Source organism: Balaenoptera physalus, assembly GCF_965194825.1.
Source record: "Balaenoptera physalus genome assembly, chromosome: 10".
In the NCBI taxonomy this organism is placed as follows: Eukaryota; Metazoa; Chordata; class Mammalia; order Artiodactyla; family Balaenopteridae; genus Balaenoptera; species Balaenoptera physalus.
In genome coordinates, this window is record NC_138889.1 from 65,585,559 (window position 1) to 65,603,678 (window position 18,120).

Consider the following 18,120-nt stretch of genomic DNA (forward strand, 5'->3'; position numbering starts at 1 on the left):
TCACCTCTGAGTATAAGACCACAAAGAGAGGGGCCCTCAGGTATGGAGAAAGTGAGAAAGTGGATACTGGTTGCCGTTCTCTGAGGATGGACAAGTGAATAGCACATCCTCCTTGCTCTCAAGCATCTTAATTTGGAAGGGGAGACAGACGTATTGAGGAATCATATAAACAGAGCTGGAAAGGAGATGATAAACGTGAGTGCAAGTGTGGCAGGAGCAGAGTGGAGGCGACCAGCACCTTCGGGCCCTGGGGGTAGCGGCGTCAGGAAAGGCTTCCTTGGGTTGGTGCATTTGGATGAGTTCTTAGAATGGGTGAGGTTTGAAAGTATAGATGGAGAAAAGCATCCCAAACAGAGAAAACAGGAAAAGTTTTCTGTATTTAGAGAGTAGGAAGTGGCTTGACCTAGAGCACGGTGAGAAGTGCAACTGGGAAGTGAATCTTTTTGGAGGACTTGGATGGCTGAGCTACAGAATGCAGCTTCGTTCCCGAAACAGTGCGGAACCACGGAGGGTCTGAGAGCAGAGGAGTAATGTCAGGAGCTTCATGAAACATACCCTGCCTTCTCTGGGAAAGAAGGGTTGAAGAAGAGTCAGCTAGAAGTAGGAAGTCTAGGAGAGGCAGCTCTGGAAATCCAGGTGAGAGATGGTGAGGGTCTCGATGGTGGTGGGATGAGAGTTTGGTCAGATGTTAGGACCTTCAGGGAGTCCGAATGGCACTGCAGAAAGAGCACCGTCTGAGTTGCCAGGAACTTAGGTTCAAATCTCAGTTCTGGTGGTCCTCAGCAAGGGAAGGTAGAATCTGGTATTGCCCTCTGCAAAAGCCCAGATCCCTAAGTGGTGGATTTAAAAAAAAAAAACTTTTGTTATTAAAAAAAAATTCAAACATACAAAAAAGTAGAAGGAATAGTTTAATGAATCTCCTTATCCGTCACCCAGCTTCAACAATAACCCCTCGCTGGTTCTGTTTTTTTAGGAGGTGGTTTTTTGTTTTTTTGGTTTTTTTTAATTAATTAATTTATTTATTTATTTTTGGCTGTGTTGGGTCTTCGTTTCTGTGCGAGGGCTTTCTCTAGTTGTGGCTAGCGGGAGCCACTCGCTGTCGCGGCCTCTCTTATTGCGGAGCACAGGCTCCAGACGCGCAGGCTCAGTAGTTGTGGCTCACAGGCTTAGTTGCTCCGCGGCATGTGGGATCTTCCCAGACCAGGGCTCGAACCCACGTCCCCTGCGTTGGCAGGCAGATTCTCAACCAAGGCGCCACAATGGAAGCCCCCCTAGGAGGTGGTTTTTGAGATGAAGCTTGGGAAGTATTCTAGCTGAGGTTGCATTGGAAGCATTTCTCTGAATCTGTCTACCATCAGGTCGAGGTGGTAAAATGACTTGATGTCCATTTGTTCCTCCCTGGGGCTAAATTTGTGTGCACATGCGTGCCTGTTCTCTGCTGTGACAGAGACAGTGAGGGTAGCTGACTTTGAAGGGTGTGTTCTGGGGCTGAGGAAACACACTGCCAGAGGCTCCTGTCAGTGGGGTAGGGTTCTGTCTGCCACGGGGGCAGGTGGGTGTGGATAGGGGAGAGGATAGAGGTGAGGATGGCGTGGGAGGCCAGTCTGCTGGGTCAGACTCCCTCATCATCCGTTCATCGGAGGCTGCTTGTGGCCTGGGGTCTGACCCACGCTGACCAGACTGACAAGGCTGGGCTATAAACCAGACACCAGTGGACTCATTTGCTTTGGCAGGTGACATCCAGTGGCTACAACAAATGCCTGCCCTTCCAGACTGCCTTCCTGGCATGACCCTACCTGGGAAAGTGAATTACAGGGTCATCTGCAGGTGGCTGGGGAGCCAGGCTCCCAGACAGAGAGCACCATGTGGATGGTGGGGGGTCACCCCAGGCTGCTCTGGGGCATCCTTGTTAGTGGTCACTACTCATCCCCCCGGAGACGTAGTATCAGTCGCCAGGGTGCCACACAGGCCAACTCTGACCAGTCATTCTTCACAGAGGGTGACCCAGGTAGGCAGGGCGGGGGTGTGTGTGGTAAGTGTACCACTTAAATGCCCTCTGAGTTTGGCACCAATTGAAAAATAAGACCAGGAGTCAGACAAGTGGAGACCAAGATATCAGCTCCAGGGCTAATAAAGGTGTTTAGAGAATGTGGCTAATAGGAGTCCCAGTGGATCCCTTTGCTGGGTCCACAGACCCACCTCTGTCTGGGACCCAGCTGGCTGCAGGCTTCCTCACGGGGCAGGCCTCTTCCCTCTGGCGAGGCGGCCCTGGAAACAGAGGGAAGGATGGGGCTGGGCCACTCAACTCAGTTCCCTCTCTCATTCCCACCAATCACATACTCAGCTTCCCCCCACAGCCACACCGTGAGGAGGTCCAGGAAAGAGAGACCGCCAGTGTCCTCCCCGTGGCTATCCCCGTGGCAACACGAAACAGAAACTAAATGAAGGCTTGAGCATGTGTTGTGGGTCTCAGCAGAAGTTCTCTTGCACAGGTAGGGGTGGGAATGCTGTCACAGAGGAAGGAGAATCATCTGGGCCTTGAAAAATTAGTTCTGATGGCCAGAGACTGGAGAAGGGACCTTCAGCTTGAGGGGACAGCATGGAAAGGGCACGGCAAAATGAGAATGCTCTCCTGTGGCTGGAGTGTCAGGAACTCAGAAGGATGTGGTTGGAAGGGACCAGGCTTGGTGAGGTAGTGCAGCCGAGTGGTTAAGAACGTGACCTTGGAGTCAGACTGCCTGGGTTCAAATCCCACCTCTGCTGCTCACTGGATGTGTGGTTTGACCAGCTTAACCTCTCGAAGCTTCAGTTTCCTTGTCTGTAAAATGTGGACAATAATGGTCATGACTGTTGAGATATGAGATATGTATAAATGCTTGGCTCAAAGCAGAGTGAGTGCTTAATAAATGACAGCCGTTATTATTACTGTCATATGTCCAGGGTAATTTGTGATTAGCCTTGGATGCCAGACTCCTGAGTTTGGACTGCTGTGGGAGAGGCCGGGTACTGTTCAGGTGAGAGGAGGCCCTTCCAATACCTAGTTCTGGACACCTGAACCCAGGCTGGGCCAGCTGGAGTGGGAAGGTTGAGATGGAGACGCACGCCCCCGCACAGAGTGATGCACAGGGATGTGGCCGCTGTTTGAAGGAGAGGGAGGGGGCGGGGAAGAGTCCCAGCGCAGTGCAGGGTGCACAGTTCCAGGAGCCTAGGAGCTTCCAAGCGAGGGCAGGACCATGCTGAGAGTTTCCGATCATGCTGAATCTCAGGGGCTGCTAAGACGTAGCCAGAAAGCTGATGAGTATTTGGGTGTTTGGGTCTGGAGCTTACAGGAGCAATCTGGTGTTATGAGTCATAAACATGGAAATGAAGTATGGATTATCCAGGGAGAGACTGTAGAAGGAAACCAGAATCAGCCCCAGGGCAGTGAGTGGAGCTGAGATATAGGACATTCAGTGAAGGAAGGACCCAGAGAGCACTTCGTCCCAAATGCCAGAAGAGGAGAGTCTCTGGGGTTTGCCAAGGAAAGCGATCCCAGCTGACACTGACTGATTGCCGGTCTCACGTTACCTTCACAGCCTCTCTTGAGGAAGTACTTTAATTATTCTCATCTTATGGATGAGGGAGCGGAGGCACTGAGGGTGAGCGTCCTGCCTTAGGACATGTGCACGGCGGGTGAGAGTCTGAAGCAGGGATTCTGACCCAGGCAGTCCGGTTCTCCAGCTTGTGCTTTAACCTCACCCTGCACGTGCCGCCTCTCAAGGAGATAACTGAAGTAGCTCGATGGATGAGAGAGCACATCAGGCACGTAAGTGGAAATCTCATGGAGGTGGATGTCGGAGAGAATGGGAGGTGAGCCCTTTGGCAGTGAAGCAGAGGAAGAGCATGAAGTGGTAGCTGGGGGATGCGGGCCAGAGGACGTGTTCTAAGGTAGCAGAGGCTCTGATGTCCGTGGGGGCTGAGAGGAAGGAGCAGAAGAGGGGGAGATGTGGATTCAGCCTAGAGAGGGAGTAATGGAGAGGTTCGGCCTCAGTGATGATAGGTTAGGGGATCAAAGGGCGGAGGGGGGGTTTGAGGTGGAGAGAAAGGGAACTGAGGGATTCCGTTTCTCATCAAAGAAAGATGCACGGCCGTTTACCGAGGAGTCTGAGAGGAAGGAAGTACGAGGCTACAGATCTGGGTGCACGAGTGTCTGATGGAGCTGTATGCATTGCTCAGCGTCCGCGAGCGTGGAAGGCAGAAGAAACACTGCTCCCCAGCTGACTCTGCCTCTCTGGTCCTGACTTGCCCTGCCCCTCCCTGGGTCGGGGAGGCAGAGTGAGCTGGGGAGCAGGTTCGGTGCGAGCTGGGGAAGTGTCAGGAGAGAGGTAGGCGGAGTTTCAGGGAATGGTCCTGCCTGCTGACTGCTGACGGGGCCTGGAGTAGAAAGACCTCCATCTTCACTGTCCAGAATGTTGGGGTGGTGAAAGGGGATACTGAGTCAGAGGAGTGGGGGAGGGTGTTGGAGAGCTCCTGAGGTGGGGAGGGGGAGGGGACAGGCTGCCATAGCCTGATTGTACTTGGGGAGGGGGCACCCAGAGAGCCCTGCAGGTTCCTCTGAGAAGGATCCTTCCCTCAGGTCCTTGCCTGCTTCTGCGCTATTGCTCGAGAAGAATGGGCAGCTCCCTTCTGTGGTTCCCCTTGCCTAACGGATAAAGGCCGAGCTCTAGAGGGTGAAATGCTGTGAGAGGACCTTCCCGAGCTGGTCCCGGCCTCATTTGCTGCCACTCTTCCCCTGCTGTTCTCTGGCCACACAGAGCTACATGCATACCCCACCCTTCCCCATACCTTGGGATACGCTCTTTCCTCCTCTTGCAATGCATTTGCATTAGTGCCTGCTGCCCACGTGGAGAAATCTCACTTCCTCTGTGAAGCCTTCTAGGATTGCCCACACTGCACTGGTCTCTCGTTCCTCCTGCTGCTGCTGTGCCCTGAGCCTGCCGAGCTTCCCTCTCCTGGGAGCACACCTCCTGGTTTGTTGCTGCCCTGTGTGTGTGTCTTTCTCCCTGGGAATCCCCAGGGCCTCCGTGGTGCCAGGCACCCGAGAGCTTCCCCTTGGATGTTCAGCAACTTGAACAAATGGATGACAAGGTGAACCTCGTTGTCCATAAGATGCTCAGGAAATGGTTGATTTTTGAAACTCAGCCTGTCTTTGAAACTAACTTCCATGGGATGTTTTCCAAGTTACTTGCCTGTTGAGCTAGTCACATCGGAGAACTGACATTGGCAGTTAATTGCCATCCGAACTTAATTTTAGAGAGGATGGGAATTTCAGGGAAATGATGTTTTTCTTCTCACAAAAGAATACCATGGCTGCTTTAAAATTAGACCATTAATTTATGAATTTCTGAAGTCTACGTTGGCAAAAGCCAAAGTTTGTTGGCTTTGGCTCACGGATCCCAGATAGAGGCCCAATTCTACATGCAACCTTCACAGTCTAATCGACATGGATGAGAGATGAAAGATTTTTGGTCCTTGGTAGGTAAATAACATAGTCTTAAATTCATTTTTTTTTCCCCTCATAGCATCTACCACAGGGTTTCACAGATGATAGAGGGGCAAATAGTATTTGTTAAATAGATAAACCAATCTAAAAAAAATAATATATTGATTTTTGTGGGTTATGCATCTTTATGAGAATTGTTCTCCGTTCTGTGTATCTTTTTTCAGATAAGATACTGTCTTGTTAACAGAGTTGAAGCGGGGCAGCGGGCAGAGTCCCCATGAAGATACGCAGGGCAGCGATTAGCAGAGAGTCTCATGGCCCCAGGTGTTTGAGCTCTTTTGGTTTGGACATGGAAACCAGCTTCGTTGTCTCCCAGCTCTTTACTGCATCGAGCAAATCTGCGGGACAGGGCAGTGTGGCAGGGAGAGCAGGCGGAGACTTAGTTGACAGACAGGCGGGACTCTGGGAACACTTCAGAGGCCGTGGGACCTCGGCACTGTCTTAATATCTTTGTGTCTCAGCTGCCTCTTTTGTACATGGGGCTGATAATTGTACTATATCCCTCACAGGGCACTGTGTCACCAGGAAGATTAAATGAGATAATGAAGGCAAAGGCTTCTTACAGGGGCTGCCGCGTCTGTTCACCCTCTGTGAACTTGCAGGCAGGCGGCTTTCACAGACAGGTGGAGACTGCGTGGGCCTGGAGGGGGCTGCTGTCATTCGATGGACTGTGGCCGGCCAGCTGTGGGGCTGGGGCAGGCCACCAGATCTCAGCTAGATCTTCCAGCGGGCGAGGTGTTTGTCGTCCGGCCTGGTCCTTCACATCCCAGCCTCAAAGGGGACTCTCTCGTTTCTGTTTGCTCCTCAGACCAACTCGTTCTGAGACTCTCAGAAGGAAGGAAAAGAACCTCCCATCCCAGGTTCTCTGGGCGCCTACAGGGAGTCCCACCGCAGTGAAGACACGGATGTACTTGTCTTCAGCACAGTTTTGAGGGGCACACTGGTGGGAGGCCTGGTGCTGCTGTGCCCCCGGACGCTGCCTGGCTCCCCATCTCACTCTTCCCAAAGGCACAGGTCCCTGCCTGGAGCCACTCCCCCCCCCATCCCTCTCCTTGTTGGAGCACCTGTATCCTTTGTCTTCTGAGATCTGCCCAAACTATTCCTTGGCAGGCAGGTCTATTTTAAGGCCCATGGCCTTGGTCACTGAGATTGTTGTGACCTCTTTACCACAGTGATAAATCCTTGAATTGGGGAAAAAGACCAGCTTGGGGACAGAATGTCAAGAGCAGAAAATGGGAGGTGAGCACAGTCAGGAAGGTGAAGCAGATGTTTAAAAATCTTAAGCAAGGGCGTTGAGAGAAACTCGACATCAGCTCTCCTGGTTCCTTCAGCCTAGAGGGTCAGCTGTGCTGTCTGGGTGTGGGTGTGACGACCTCATGCTCTCTCACACCGGTTTCCCGGCCAGAGCCCGTGTTCCTCCTTGTGGGCTGGGCTCGAGGTGTCTCATGCTCATGTCTTTGGGGTGGTGTTTCTCTGAAGAAGCCTGCCGTTTCAAGAAAGAAGAGGATGCCACTCCTGTGTCTGGGGGAACAGCTAAGGCAGGAGGGGTCCAGCTCACGGCGCCTAGAGGCGAGGTTCAGCACCTCCTGCTCACTGAATGCTTTACAGAACAATGTTCAGCTTTGGGACTGAGTGCCCTATTACGTGTTGGTGGAAGAGCTGTGTGGGATCATGGAGCCCTGTTTAAAGGGCTGTGGTTTGGTGAGAAGGGTGAGTGCTTTTTGGGTAAGTGCTTAAATGGAAGCATCTGGGTTCAGGCGTGCCAGAGAAGGCTGCTGCAGGAGCGGTGACGTGTGACAGGAGCTGGGCTGGGCTTTAAATGGAAGGGCCAGAAAGCCAAAGGACTCCTTCCTGTGGGTTCGGCAGAGCTGGGCTCCAGCACAAGTACTCTTAGGGATCTTTTGGAACTCGCCCAACAGGGAGTGGCTGGGAATGCCCAGTGCACGCAGCTCACTAATCTGGTACAGCGGGAAAAAGACACTAAGCAAGAAATATTGCATTTGTCCCCTGTCGCCAGCCGGCACCGCCAGCCTGCACCTAGGCTTAGGGCCCTTCAGTGATTCTGACTTATCTTGGCACCCACTGGGCTCAGCTTAACTGACTCACTAATCAGAACAGCTTGATCTGGGATGTTTAGGTGGGAATGAGAAGCCTTATTTGTGAAAAACATTTCTGAAGCCAAAAGCTTTAAACGAATGCTTGTTATTAGGAGTTACTGATACCACGATTAGACGGGGACAAGTTAAGTGTGCTTGTTCACCTTAAGTAGCATCCTTTTATTTTCTCCTGTGCAGTTTTTCTTAGGCTATTTAAGCTTCTATTCATTGACAAAAGAAATCGTCTCCACCTCTTCTCTTTTATTAGACTCAGATATTCATGAAAGGCGGTCGCCAGCTCTGACAGCTGCTTTCTCAGCAACCTGGTCCCTCTGCTCTGCTCTGGCTCCCCTTCATAGTGACAGGGTGTCTCTGTGTCTGCCTCCTCTGTCCTGATGGGAAGTTAATGCCCGTGGCCTTGTCCTTCGGTCCTGATACAGTGTTGGTGTCTATAGGCCCTGCCGTGGCCCTGAGGCCAGGTGTGCTGCTTTTCTGTACTGTCAGGCCCGTCCCCGTGGGATCAAAGACCTCAGGGCTGGACAGGACCTCAGTCAGGCCTCGGGGTCCGTGCAGACTTGCAGACTTGCCTGCCACCCCTAGGAGCCTCTCAGCTTCCAGTTAAGACCAGTGGCCTTTATTTCTTCCATTTTCTCCCTTCTGGAATGGGAATGTCTATCCTGTCCCTGTCCTGATGTACTTTGGAAGCAGATAACTTGTTTCACTGGTCCACAGACGGAGAGGAGTTTTGCCCCTGGTCAGCCTCCAGCTGTCTCCCCCATCCAACAAACGTGAGCTGACGCCTTGCTCTGTGCCAGGTCCTGGGCGCAGCTCTGGGCTCGGAGACACGGCCCTGCCCACGAGGAACTACCACTCAGGTAAAGGATCCCACACTTGTAGTGACCCGTGCCCTAGAGAGTTCTGTGAGGGGGTCTGTCATGAGCGTGGAGAAGGGGACCGAGTCCGGGCAGTCACTTCTGTCTGGGGGAAGGAGAGGACCCCTGGAATCATGATGTTGGAACTGGGCCTTGAAAGAGGAGAGGGAATGGAGCAGGTGGGATGGGGGCCGTGGCCTAAAACATTGCATCCTAAGGGAGCCTTAGAGTAAAAGTAGTGCGGTAAAAATAACTTGGCTGTTGTGTCTAATGGTTGGTGCTCAGGGCGGGGCCAGGTATGGAATTAGAACTGCCGTGGTTGTGAACTTGCACCCAGTTACGTGCAAAGGACTTCCACATGCATTATCTCATGGAATGTCCACAACCGCACAACATGTATATTTTCTCCCACATTTTACAACTAGGGAAATGAAGCTCAGTGATGTTAAGGAACTTGTCCAAGGGTATAGCCCGTGATGGGAAGAACATGGGTCCAAACGGAAGCCTGGCTACAGAGCGCACGCTCTTGACTGTCTGTCTCTTGACTGTCTCTCAGGTCCTTAACTTCCTCTCTGGTGGTTTCCGGGGTGATAGGAAGCAGGTGAAAACTTGTACAAGCACTGGGGTGCTATGGCTAGGTTTGTGAAATAGACCCATGCTCCTGGCAGCAGTACAGAGGATGGGGGTGAGGAGGTGGGGGTGAGGCTGCAGGCAGGAAAAGCAGCCAGGAAGCCGTTGCAGCCGTTCCGATGGGAGATGATGTGGCCTGAAGCTGGGCAGGTGAAGATGAGGGGACAGATCGGAGAGGGGGTGAGGAAGGAGACTTTACTGGACATGGTGACCAACTGGATGTGGGTGAGAGAAGGGAAGGCCAGGGATGACCCCCAGGTTTCTGGCTTGGCGACTGGTGGCATCACTGAGTTGGGATGGGGAGCAGTTTGGGGAAGACCATGTATCGGGGCCCACTGAATGTGAGGGCATGGAGAGGGAGGGGGTGTCGGGTTGTAGGAAGGGGGATGGGCCACCTGCCGCTACTCCTCCTCCAAGCCCCCACTATCTCCCAGGCTTTAGTTTCCCACTGTTTTATTTTATCAGTAATTAAAAGTTTCTTTGGGGCTTACAGAAGGGGGGATGCTCTCAGGGGCCCAGACCCATGGAAGACTTGCAGAGAAGATGGCTATGCACAGCTGCTCTCATCCTTTTCCTGCAAGGTCAAAGAGATGGGGAGATCACATTTAGGTGAGCAGGGTCAAGCATGGTGTTAGGCTGCATCCTGCAGGCCTACAAGGCCTGTGCTTGCCCAGCTTCAAGACCAAAGAAATAGCCCAGAGTCAACAGCAGAGACATCGGTGGTTTAATGGATGGGGGAGCTCACATGTCTGAAGCCAGGTCCTGGAGCAACACCCCACCATGTGCAGCAGACGGCGGGCAGGACGTGGTGGCAGGCTTCGATCCTTGGGGAAGGGGAGATTGCCAGTTATGGGGGAAATTGACATCAGATGGGCTCATCAGTTACCAGGGAAACCAGTAGAGGGACACGCCCCTCACCACCCCTTTGGCAAGCTGTCATTAGCTGGGGCCTGGGGCAAGTATGTAGGAAGGTCAGTCATGTGCATAAGATGTGCGTAAAGCAGGCACTGGTTGGGCAGGGGATGTACAGAGAACAAGAGAACAGCCATCTTGAGTGGCCTGACCATACACATGGTTTTCTGGAAGAATTGGCTCGAAGAGAAGGTGGGAAGTTAGCAGGGAAAGCCTCGGGCATAGGCATAAAAGCAGGAAAGCCACTGGTTCAGGCAATTAACACCTAGAATCTGTCCCCTGATAATAAGACATTTGGTTGGGATGGGGCAGAGGTTTGCCAAGGGATATGATGAGAGTTAGAGTTGCAGCTGAGAAGGTTGAGTCGGCGTGGTAAGAAGCATAATTCTGCCCCTGCTGGTGGTGAGCCCCCGAGACTCAGGACCAAGCAGAAGAGCGCCTGATTGGGAGCTGCGTTTGCATTCCGTCAGTGGTTCAACTTCGGTCAGCCTCAGAATCACCTGGCGCTCTTCTCCTTAGATGAGCCTGGGCCTCTCGCTCCATTGGCTCTCCAGGTGATTCTGACAAACTCCAAGACTCGAGGAGCACTGAGTAGGTGAGCCCATCGTGCAGGTGAGTGAAGAGGCTGCCTGAGGCGGGGCAACCAGTCAGGCTCTTACAGTCGAGGGGGAGGTAAGGCAGGGGCAGGTGAGGCTATGAAGCAGGTGAGATCACCTCCAGCGAGCCTTTGGAGAGAAGATGGCCTCTGGTCTGACTCGGTAGCACTCGGCACCCCTGATTTTGTCCTCTACCCTGAACCCTTCATTTGGTTTCTAGGGCACCCCTGTCTCAGTTCTCCTGGCTGTTCCTCCTCAGCCTCTTTCGTTGGTTCTCCTCCCTGACTGCACGTTGGAGTGTTTCAAAGAGTCCTGGGGCCTCTTTTTTTTTTTTTTTTTTTGGTCTTACACTACTTAACTTACTTCATGCAGTTGTTTTAAATACCACCTTTATGCAAACGGCTCCCAGATTATCTCCAGCCCAGATTTCTCTCTGAATATCAGACTTGAATTTCCAAATACCTACTCAGCGTATCTCTCTAGGTGTCCCCGGGCATCGTAAACTGAATATTTCCAAAACCAACCTACTGATTTTATCCATCCCTCCCTTCCCCACCCCACCACCCCTCGACTGTTGCTCCTGCAGTTCTGCCCGCTCTCCCAGGGGCTCAGGGCAAAAGCCTTGTAATCATGTTTCACCCGTCTCTCTCATGCCCACGCCCAATCTATCAGTAGAGCTTACTGGCTTTGCCCTCAACATATACTGAGGATTAGAACATCTACCATAATCATTGTGGTCCAAGCTGCCTTTACCTCTTGCCTGGTTTTCTTGTGTTCACTGCTGCACCGCCCCACCTTCCCCACCCCCAGTCCAAGCAGCAGCCAAAATGATCCTTTGAAAAGGTAAGTTAGACCCTCCTGTGCTCAAAACCCTCCACTGGGTTCCTGTCTCAGAAGAAATTTGGAAGGGAGGAAGAACAGTGCCCATCCTCAGGCATGTTGCTTAATCTGTTTGCTCGTCTGTAAAGGCGGAGAATAATTCCTAAGTGGCATGAGGGGATTAAGTGAGATAATGTTGGATAAACTCTTAGCAGGTAGCTAACAGACACCTGCCCGATAATACGGTAGCTGCGAGGAGAAAGGAGCGCACGTTAATCAAATCTCGACTCTGTGCCAGGCACACCACACATTTTATCTCTTTTAATCTTTTTGATTGTTTTTATTTTTATCACTACTATATATCTGCACAATTTAAAGCCTCAAATAATTGTATATGATTTGTTAAAGTAGTCGTCTCCCCATCTACCCACCACCATAGCTCTTCCTCAGGTGCAGCCACTTCAAACTCTTTTAGTATTTTTATCCATAGGACTGGGAAAATGCTTATTTTGCTACTTTATTACTTTTTTTCAGTTGTCATTATCTAGTGACTTCTGAGTTCCCACCCTAGAAGATGAGGAACCAGCTCTCTCTCCAATCTTGTTCCCACCACTCACGAGGACTTTTCCATCTCCCCATCCTGCCAATGCAATTTCTGTTAAATCCACACGTTTGTGGTGCTTTATTGCAAGGACTAAGATTATTTTTACTTTTTGGTTTCCTCAGAGTTCTTTTGTCATTTGCTTGGTTTGCTATTTTCTTATCATGGAATTAAACTCTTCACCAACTGTATAAATCTCTTAAGATGTTCAGAGGCATCAGGTGTTCTGTTAATTTCATATTACTAAAGAAATCTCTCCCAGAGCCTTTGGAAGCCCTCCAACATGGACCAACTGCCCTTTTCTGCTTGCTGCATAGCTGTCGCCCCAGCATCACCCTTAGGTCTCTTATCACATTCTCCATGTCCTTGTGGGTTTATGTCTTTCAAAATAAATTCCTCGGGGCTTCCCTGGTGGCGCAGTGGTTGAGAATCTGCCTGCCAATGCAGGGGACACGGGTTCGAGCCCTGGTCTGGGAAGATCCCACATGCCGCGGAGCAACTAGGCCCGTGAGCCACAATTGCTGAGCCTGCGTGTCTGGAGCCTGTGCTCCGCAACAAGAGAGGCCGCAATAGTGAGAGGCCCGCGCACCGCGATGAAGAGTGGCCCCCACTTGCCGCAACTAGAGAAAGCCCTCGCACAGAAACAAAGACCCAACACAGCCATAAATAAATAAATAAATAAATAAATTAATTAATTTAATTAAATTAAAAAAAAATACAAGGTGCTATAGAAGCACTTTTAAAAAAATCAAAACTAAAAAAAATAAATTCCTCTACTCTTGTTTCAGTGAGTAGCTAAAGTAGATGTTTGACTTCAGTCTCCTGTATTTATCTGAGCTCTATCTCTTGTTTACTTTTGCCCATAATGAGATTGGTTTTATACTGATTTTACAGATGAGACAGTTGAGTCTCAGGGAGATTAAGTAATCTCTTTAAAGACCCACAGCCATTATGCAGCAGAGCCCAGGTTTTAACTCAAGACAGTCTGGCTATAAACCCCATGTTCTTACTTGTCCTTTAAAAAGAAAGTTAATATTGGTCGATATGGGATGTGATTGAGAATGTAGGCACTGCCATCAATTTTCTTTGTATGTCTTCCTCATCTTTATCATTGTTTTTTTAATGCTGAAAATGGCTTCTTGCTCTACTATCCCAAAGAGGTAAGTTTCCTATATCCTTTTAAGAGGCCGTCTCCTCAGCTTAGGCATAGAAACAGGTATTCCTGTAAATAACCATGTGAAGAACGAGCCCCTGTGGTTTATGGGTGACCAGCAAATTGTGGGGAAAAGTCTTCGGTTTGTCGTGATGTGGTGATACTTCTTTACCACCTGTTGACCATTTGGGGCCAGGAGAGGTCTGAGATGAGTCTGAGTTTGGTGGTGGTGGGTTCTTGGCTGAGGGCTCCTTCCCCAGGTCTTGCTCTCTACGCAGGGATGCAGGCGCCCGTCTGGCTGCAGCTGTGAGGAGTTGGGGTGCAGCCCGGCAGGAGACCCTGGAGGGTACCAGGGACTCTAGATCTGTTCCTGATTCCTTCCTGCATCCAGGACAGTCCGAGCCTGCCCAGAACACTTGCATCCCTAACCACTTTTAGTGAGAGAAAAGTGGGTTATAAAATGGAATGGAAGCTTGCATTTCAGCATGGGTGGGACAAGTTAAGATTTACTTGCCCAAGACTTACTTATCTTAGTCAGCCATTCCTGCCTCCTGATTCTCCGTTGCTGAGCATGGGGGTAGTTAATACCGTATCTAAGTTACTGCCTTAGAGTCCACCAGGTGATGGGTGGCTAATTGTGGCTCACTTTCTAAACTGCACCTAACCGTGCCTCCTATTCAAGTTCAAAGTGCCAAACCAGCCTCTGTATGGCGCAGATCATGGGACTCTGACACCTCTCACAGACACTGTCCTTCTAAAACGTGGCTGTTCCTTCCTCACTGGCTGGTCTCACAGCTGCAGAGTTGTTTCCTCCCTGGCTGGTAGCAAAGAGGAGGGTCAAGCCCTGTATTAGGGGGGCCCAGCGTCAGGCACCATCACAGGTGGGCAGATGACAGCCTCTAGAGAGGCCTGTGGGGGAGGGGAGGGATGCATGAGGAATGGACCACACCTTTTCTTTCCTTAAACAACATTCCCTACCTTATCTTTGCAGCTCGGGGTGAGCCAGTTTCTTGGTATGAGAAGGTTACCTGCTCGTCAGGGTCAAATGCAGGGCTGTGTTAATGGTCCAAGTGTCCACAGGGAATGAAAACCGCTTTCGGCCAAGACAACAACTGTCACTGAACTGAGCATGTTGAGAGCACCGCGTCCTCCCCTGCCTGCTCCTCTCCTTCCTGGGCTGGTGGGGCGCCCCTCCTTTGAGTCCCCAGGGCCCACTCTCAGCTCCTCCGCTGTCCAGCCTGGGTGGCTGCCGCAGCTCCCCTCTCACGGGTGAAGAACTTGCTTTCACCTCCATTCCCCACCACCTGCTTAGAGGCTGCCCTGCCTTTCACGTGCCCCTTTGCAGTTTGCCCTGGATCCTGCTCTCTTCCGCAGCCCTTGGGTTACTGCCTCTTCCAGATGTGCCCTCCAGCCTCTTCACCTGACTTCTCTGCGGGGGACCTCCTCGCACGCGGCTTCTGGTGCTTTGTGCACTTAAGCCTCACATGCCTGATAAACCTAGGCTCCCAAGGGAGGTGCTGTGTCTCTGTGGGGATGAACAGATACACTGAGGGCAGCCGGATGACACGTTTGCCTCTGGGACCCCCAGTTCCTTGAAAGCAGGGATAGATTGTCCCGGGGTGCGTTACTGATGGGGAGCTCTAACCTTGTGAGGGAAGGAAATGGCTGTAGCTGCCAGAATGGGAATGGTTGGTGAATGGAATCGTGGCTTCCCTATTCCAGAGTGTCCATGTTCACAGATAGGCCCGGAGGCCCAGCTCCTATGGCATATTTGGCCTTTCAGCAGTCCCCCTTGTACCCCACACCACTGACCCCTCATAGCCACACCACTGACCCCTCATAGCTGCTCTGCATCAGAGGCTGGCAGAGCCCGTTCTCCCTGCATCCTGCCATCATCTCAGACCCAGAACTGAGCTCATCAGCCACCCAAAGCAGGTTCTGCCTCCCGAGCGCTCCCAATCTTACTGGCCCAGGTGCTGGGCTGTAAAGATGATACACCTTTGACTCATGTTTCACTTCTCGCCAGCTCCCACGGATCCACCCAACTTGCTGTCTGCCAAGTACAAACTCATCCTTGGGCAGAGGGCCCATGGGTCATCTTTTATGGCCCTTCTGTTGCAGGGGGTCCTAGCTGGGCCCTCTGGGCTCAGCACCTTCTGACTGCCCTCTTACCTTTCACCCAGGTACTAAGGCCCCCCAATGGAGCCAGTCTGCTGAAATATGAGATCTTTCTTTTTAAAAATCTCTATCAAGTTTACATCTGAGGCCACTTGAGTTGCCAAGCACGGGCGTCCAGATCCCTGAAGCCGTGGGTGTAATTCCCAAGCTCCTCTCGTTAATTGCCCTTACCACGCTTAAGTGAATTCCGTGGAGGGTTTTGACTCATGGTGAGCAGCTGGATGTTCCTGTATAATTTCGTCAACCATTCTGACATTTGCCAACTACATCCTGTCTTTACATGTTTTCCTGCCTTTCGTGCACTGCCCCCTCTGCCTGGAATCGCCCTCATCTACTGAGAAAGTTCCTACCCATCCTTTAAGGCCCAGGGAAACTGTGTACCCGCCTCTATCAGCATACCTCACGCTGTGTCATAATTATTTGTTCATACTTCTGTCTTCTCCACTAGGCTGCATGGTCCATGGGAGCAGGGATTAGGCCTGATTTGTCAATATTCCCTCCAGTGCCCAGCACGACAGGGTTCAGGCCGTGTTGGCCACATGGATCCATCTTTTATTCACAAGTATTTACGCATAAACTCCCTTGTGCCGGACACTCTGCTACGCACTGGGCACATTGGGGTGAGCAAGGCAGACAGGGTCCTCCTGCTTTCATGGAGAGGGTTAGCAAGGCCAGTTAGCAGGGAAATGTAGATGGACGAGATTCTTTGGAACCGCCGTGCTGTCAAAGGGCTGCTTTAGATGCAGGCGTGCAAGGAAGGCGTCTCTGAGAAGAGACTTCAGAGCGGAGGCCTGAAGGCTGAGGACTGATCAGCCATCCAGAGAGCTGGGGAAGTGAGCTCAGGACAGAGGGACAGCAGGTGCACACTTGCAGAGGAGGAAAGGGGGCTTGGAGTCCTGGGGGAGCGGACAGGGCCGGAGGCTGCCGAAGCATGGGGATCGAGGGCGAGGGCCGTGTGGGGTTGGCCTGGCCGGATCCTGCCCAGCTGCTTCCGTTAGGTCACAGTATGGACTTTGGATCTTTTTTGCTGGGAGCGGTTGGGAAGTCCTCAGAGGGTAGGACATGTTTCAGACTTTTAATACCCCATATGGCCGAGCAGATGTGAATGTGCTGAATCTTGCCCCGCTTCTGCTACCTCCCCTTTTCCTGCTGCCTCTTCTCCACCCACACCCCCCTCCCCGGATTGCTTCTATTCAGCCCCTGAGATCTGCACCCGCACTTGCTCTGTAGCTGTCTGGGTCGCTCCTTTTTGCAGCCCTGCCTGGTTCCTGCCACAGCCCTGAGGTGCCAGTGAGGTTCCACCCCGTCTGAAGCCCCTCTTCTCACTCCCCTGAGCTGATAGCGGATGGTTCTTGCACTGCTGAGGCTCAGTGCCCATTTCTGACCAGTTCTTGGCCTTTGCACCTGTGAGTCACGGCCCTCCCCTTCCACACGCATAGTTGCTTATCTTTCTTTGCCGTGCTTATCTCCTCCAAAGGACCAGCCTCTTGGACTTATTTGGGTTCTCCCTCCCTGAACCTACCCCATTTTAGTTTAAAGTCCCTCATCCGGTGAGCTATCCTGGCACAAATACATCCTCACTTTAAAAAAAGAATAAAAAAGGCTGAAGTTTATTGAGCCCTTACTACATGCAAGACATGCATTTTCAATGAAATGTTAATTACTCATTTAACCATGACATCAACCCTGTGAGTTAGGTGCTGTCATCATCCCTATTTTACAGGTGAGGATACTGAGGGTCAGAGATCACACAGTAGATGGCAGAGCTGGCTTTGCACCCAGGGTATTTAGCTGTTCCTGCCTGGTGCTGTCCAGTGCGGTTCTTTGTGGTCCTGACGTTCTTATCCACACCATCTCCAAAGCCACTTTCCAGTGGTTGCTCACTTTCCTCTCTTCACTCCAAAGGTCTAACTTCATGGGGAAAATGAGCAGCAGAACCCCCTGTTCCCTGACCTGTGCCACCCTTGGGTCCAGGAGCTCTGCCTCTGTCCTCTGTAGCACTTAGGCCTATTGGGCACACCTGCCTCCAGTTCACAGACGTGAGCTAAGTCTCTTCTCAGGATTACAAATGCTGTCGTGTAAGTCTCTCCCTGCCACCCAGGAAGGGGGTGGGAAGCAAGAAAAATGAGAAGGGGCTGTAAGAAGACACTTTAGCTTAAAGACTTTTCTAAGAGGCAGAGCTGTCTGGAGATGGAACCAATTGCCACCTCTACCATTAGAAGGGAGACTCAGCATTAGGGGAGTGGCTAGACTGTGTATTTTTGGAGAAATTCTCCAGCCCTGAGAAGATGGGATTATGTACCTTGAATGGTGCTGGGTGGAGTAGAACTAAAATGGTAAGAGACAGTGTTTCTGGTTCCAGGGACGGTACTCTCCCCACAGCAGCGCACCTGCAGCCTTCCTAGATGGGGCCCATTGGCCCACTTGAGAAGTGAAAGTGGCAGTTGAGTCCTCTCAGCCTGGGTCACACCTGCCCAAGGAGAGCATTGCAGGTGTGAGACAAATACAGATATAAGACTGCCAATGCCTGCTGCGACCCACGGCTGCGGGGCACATCCCGCCTTTCCCCAACCCTAGGGGAGCCTTGAGCCTTCCCCAGGGGTGGCTGGAGCTTCTGGAGCCATGACTGTAATGATGGTAGGAGTGGCAATCGCTGTCTCGCTGCTGCAGGTCACTCTGGAGAGCCCTAGTGGCTTTTCATGACACAAGCACATGGCATCA

The 18,120-nt window shown here is 51.7% G+C and overlaps 1 protein-coding gene across 27 annotated transcripts in view; it reads left to right on the forward strand.

Annotated features, from left to right (window-relative positions):
* PPFIBP2 (PPFIA binding protein 2) overlaps positions 1–18,120 on the forward strand; it is a 155,987-nt gene that overhangs the window by 14,964 nt on the left and 122,903 nt on the right. The gene's annotated exons all lie outside the window — the stretch shown is intronic.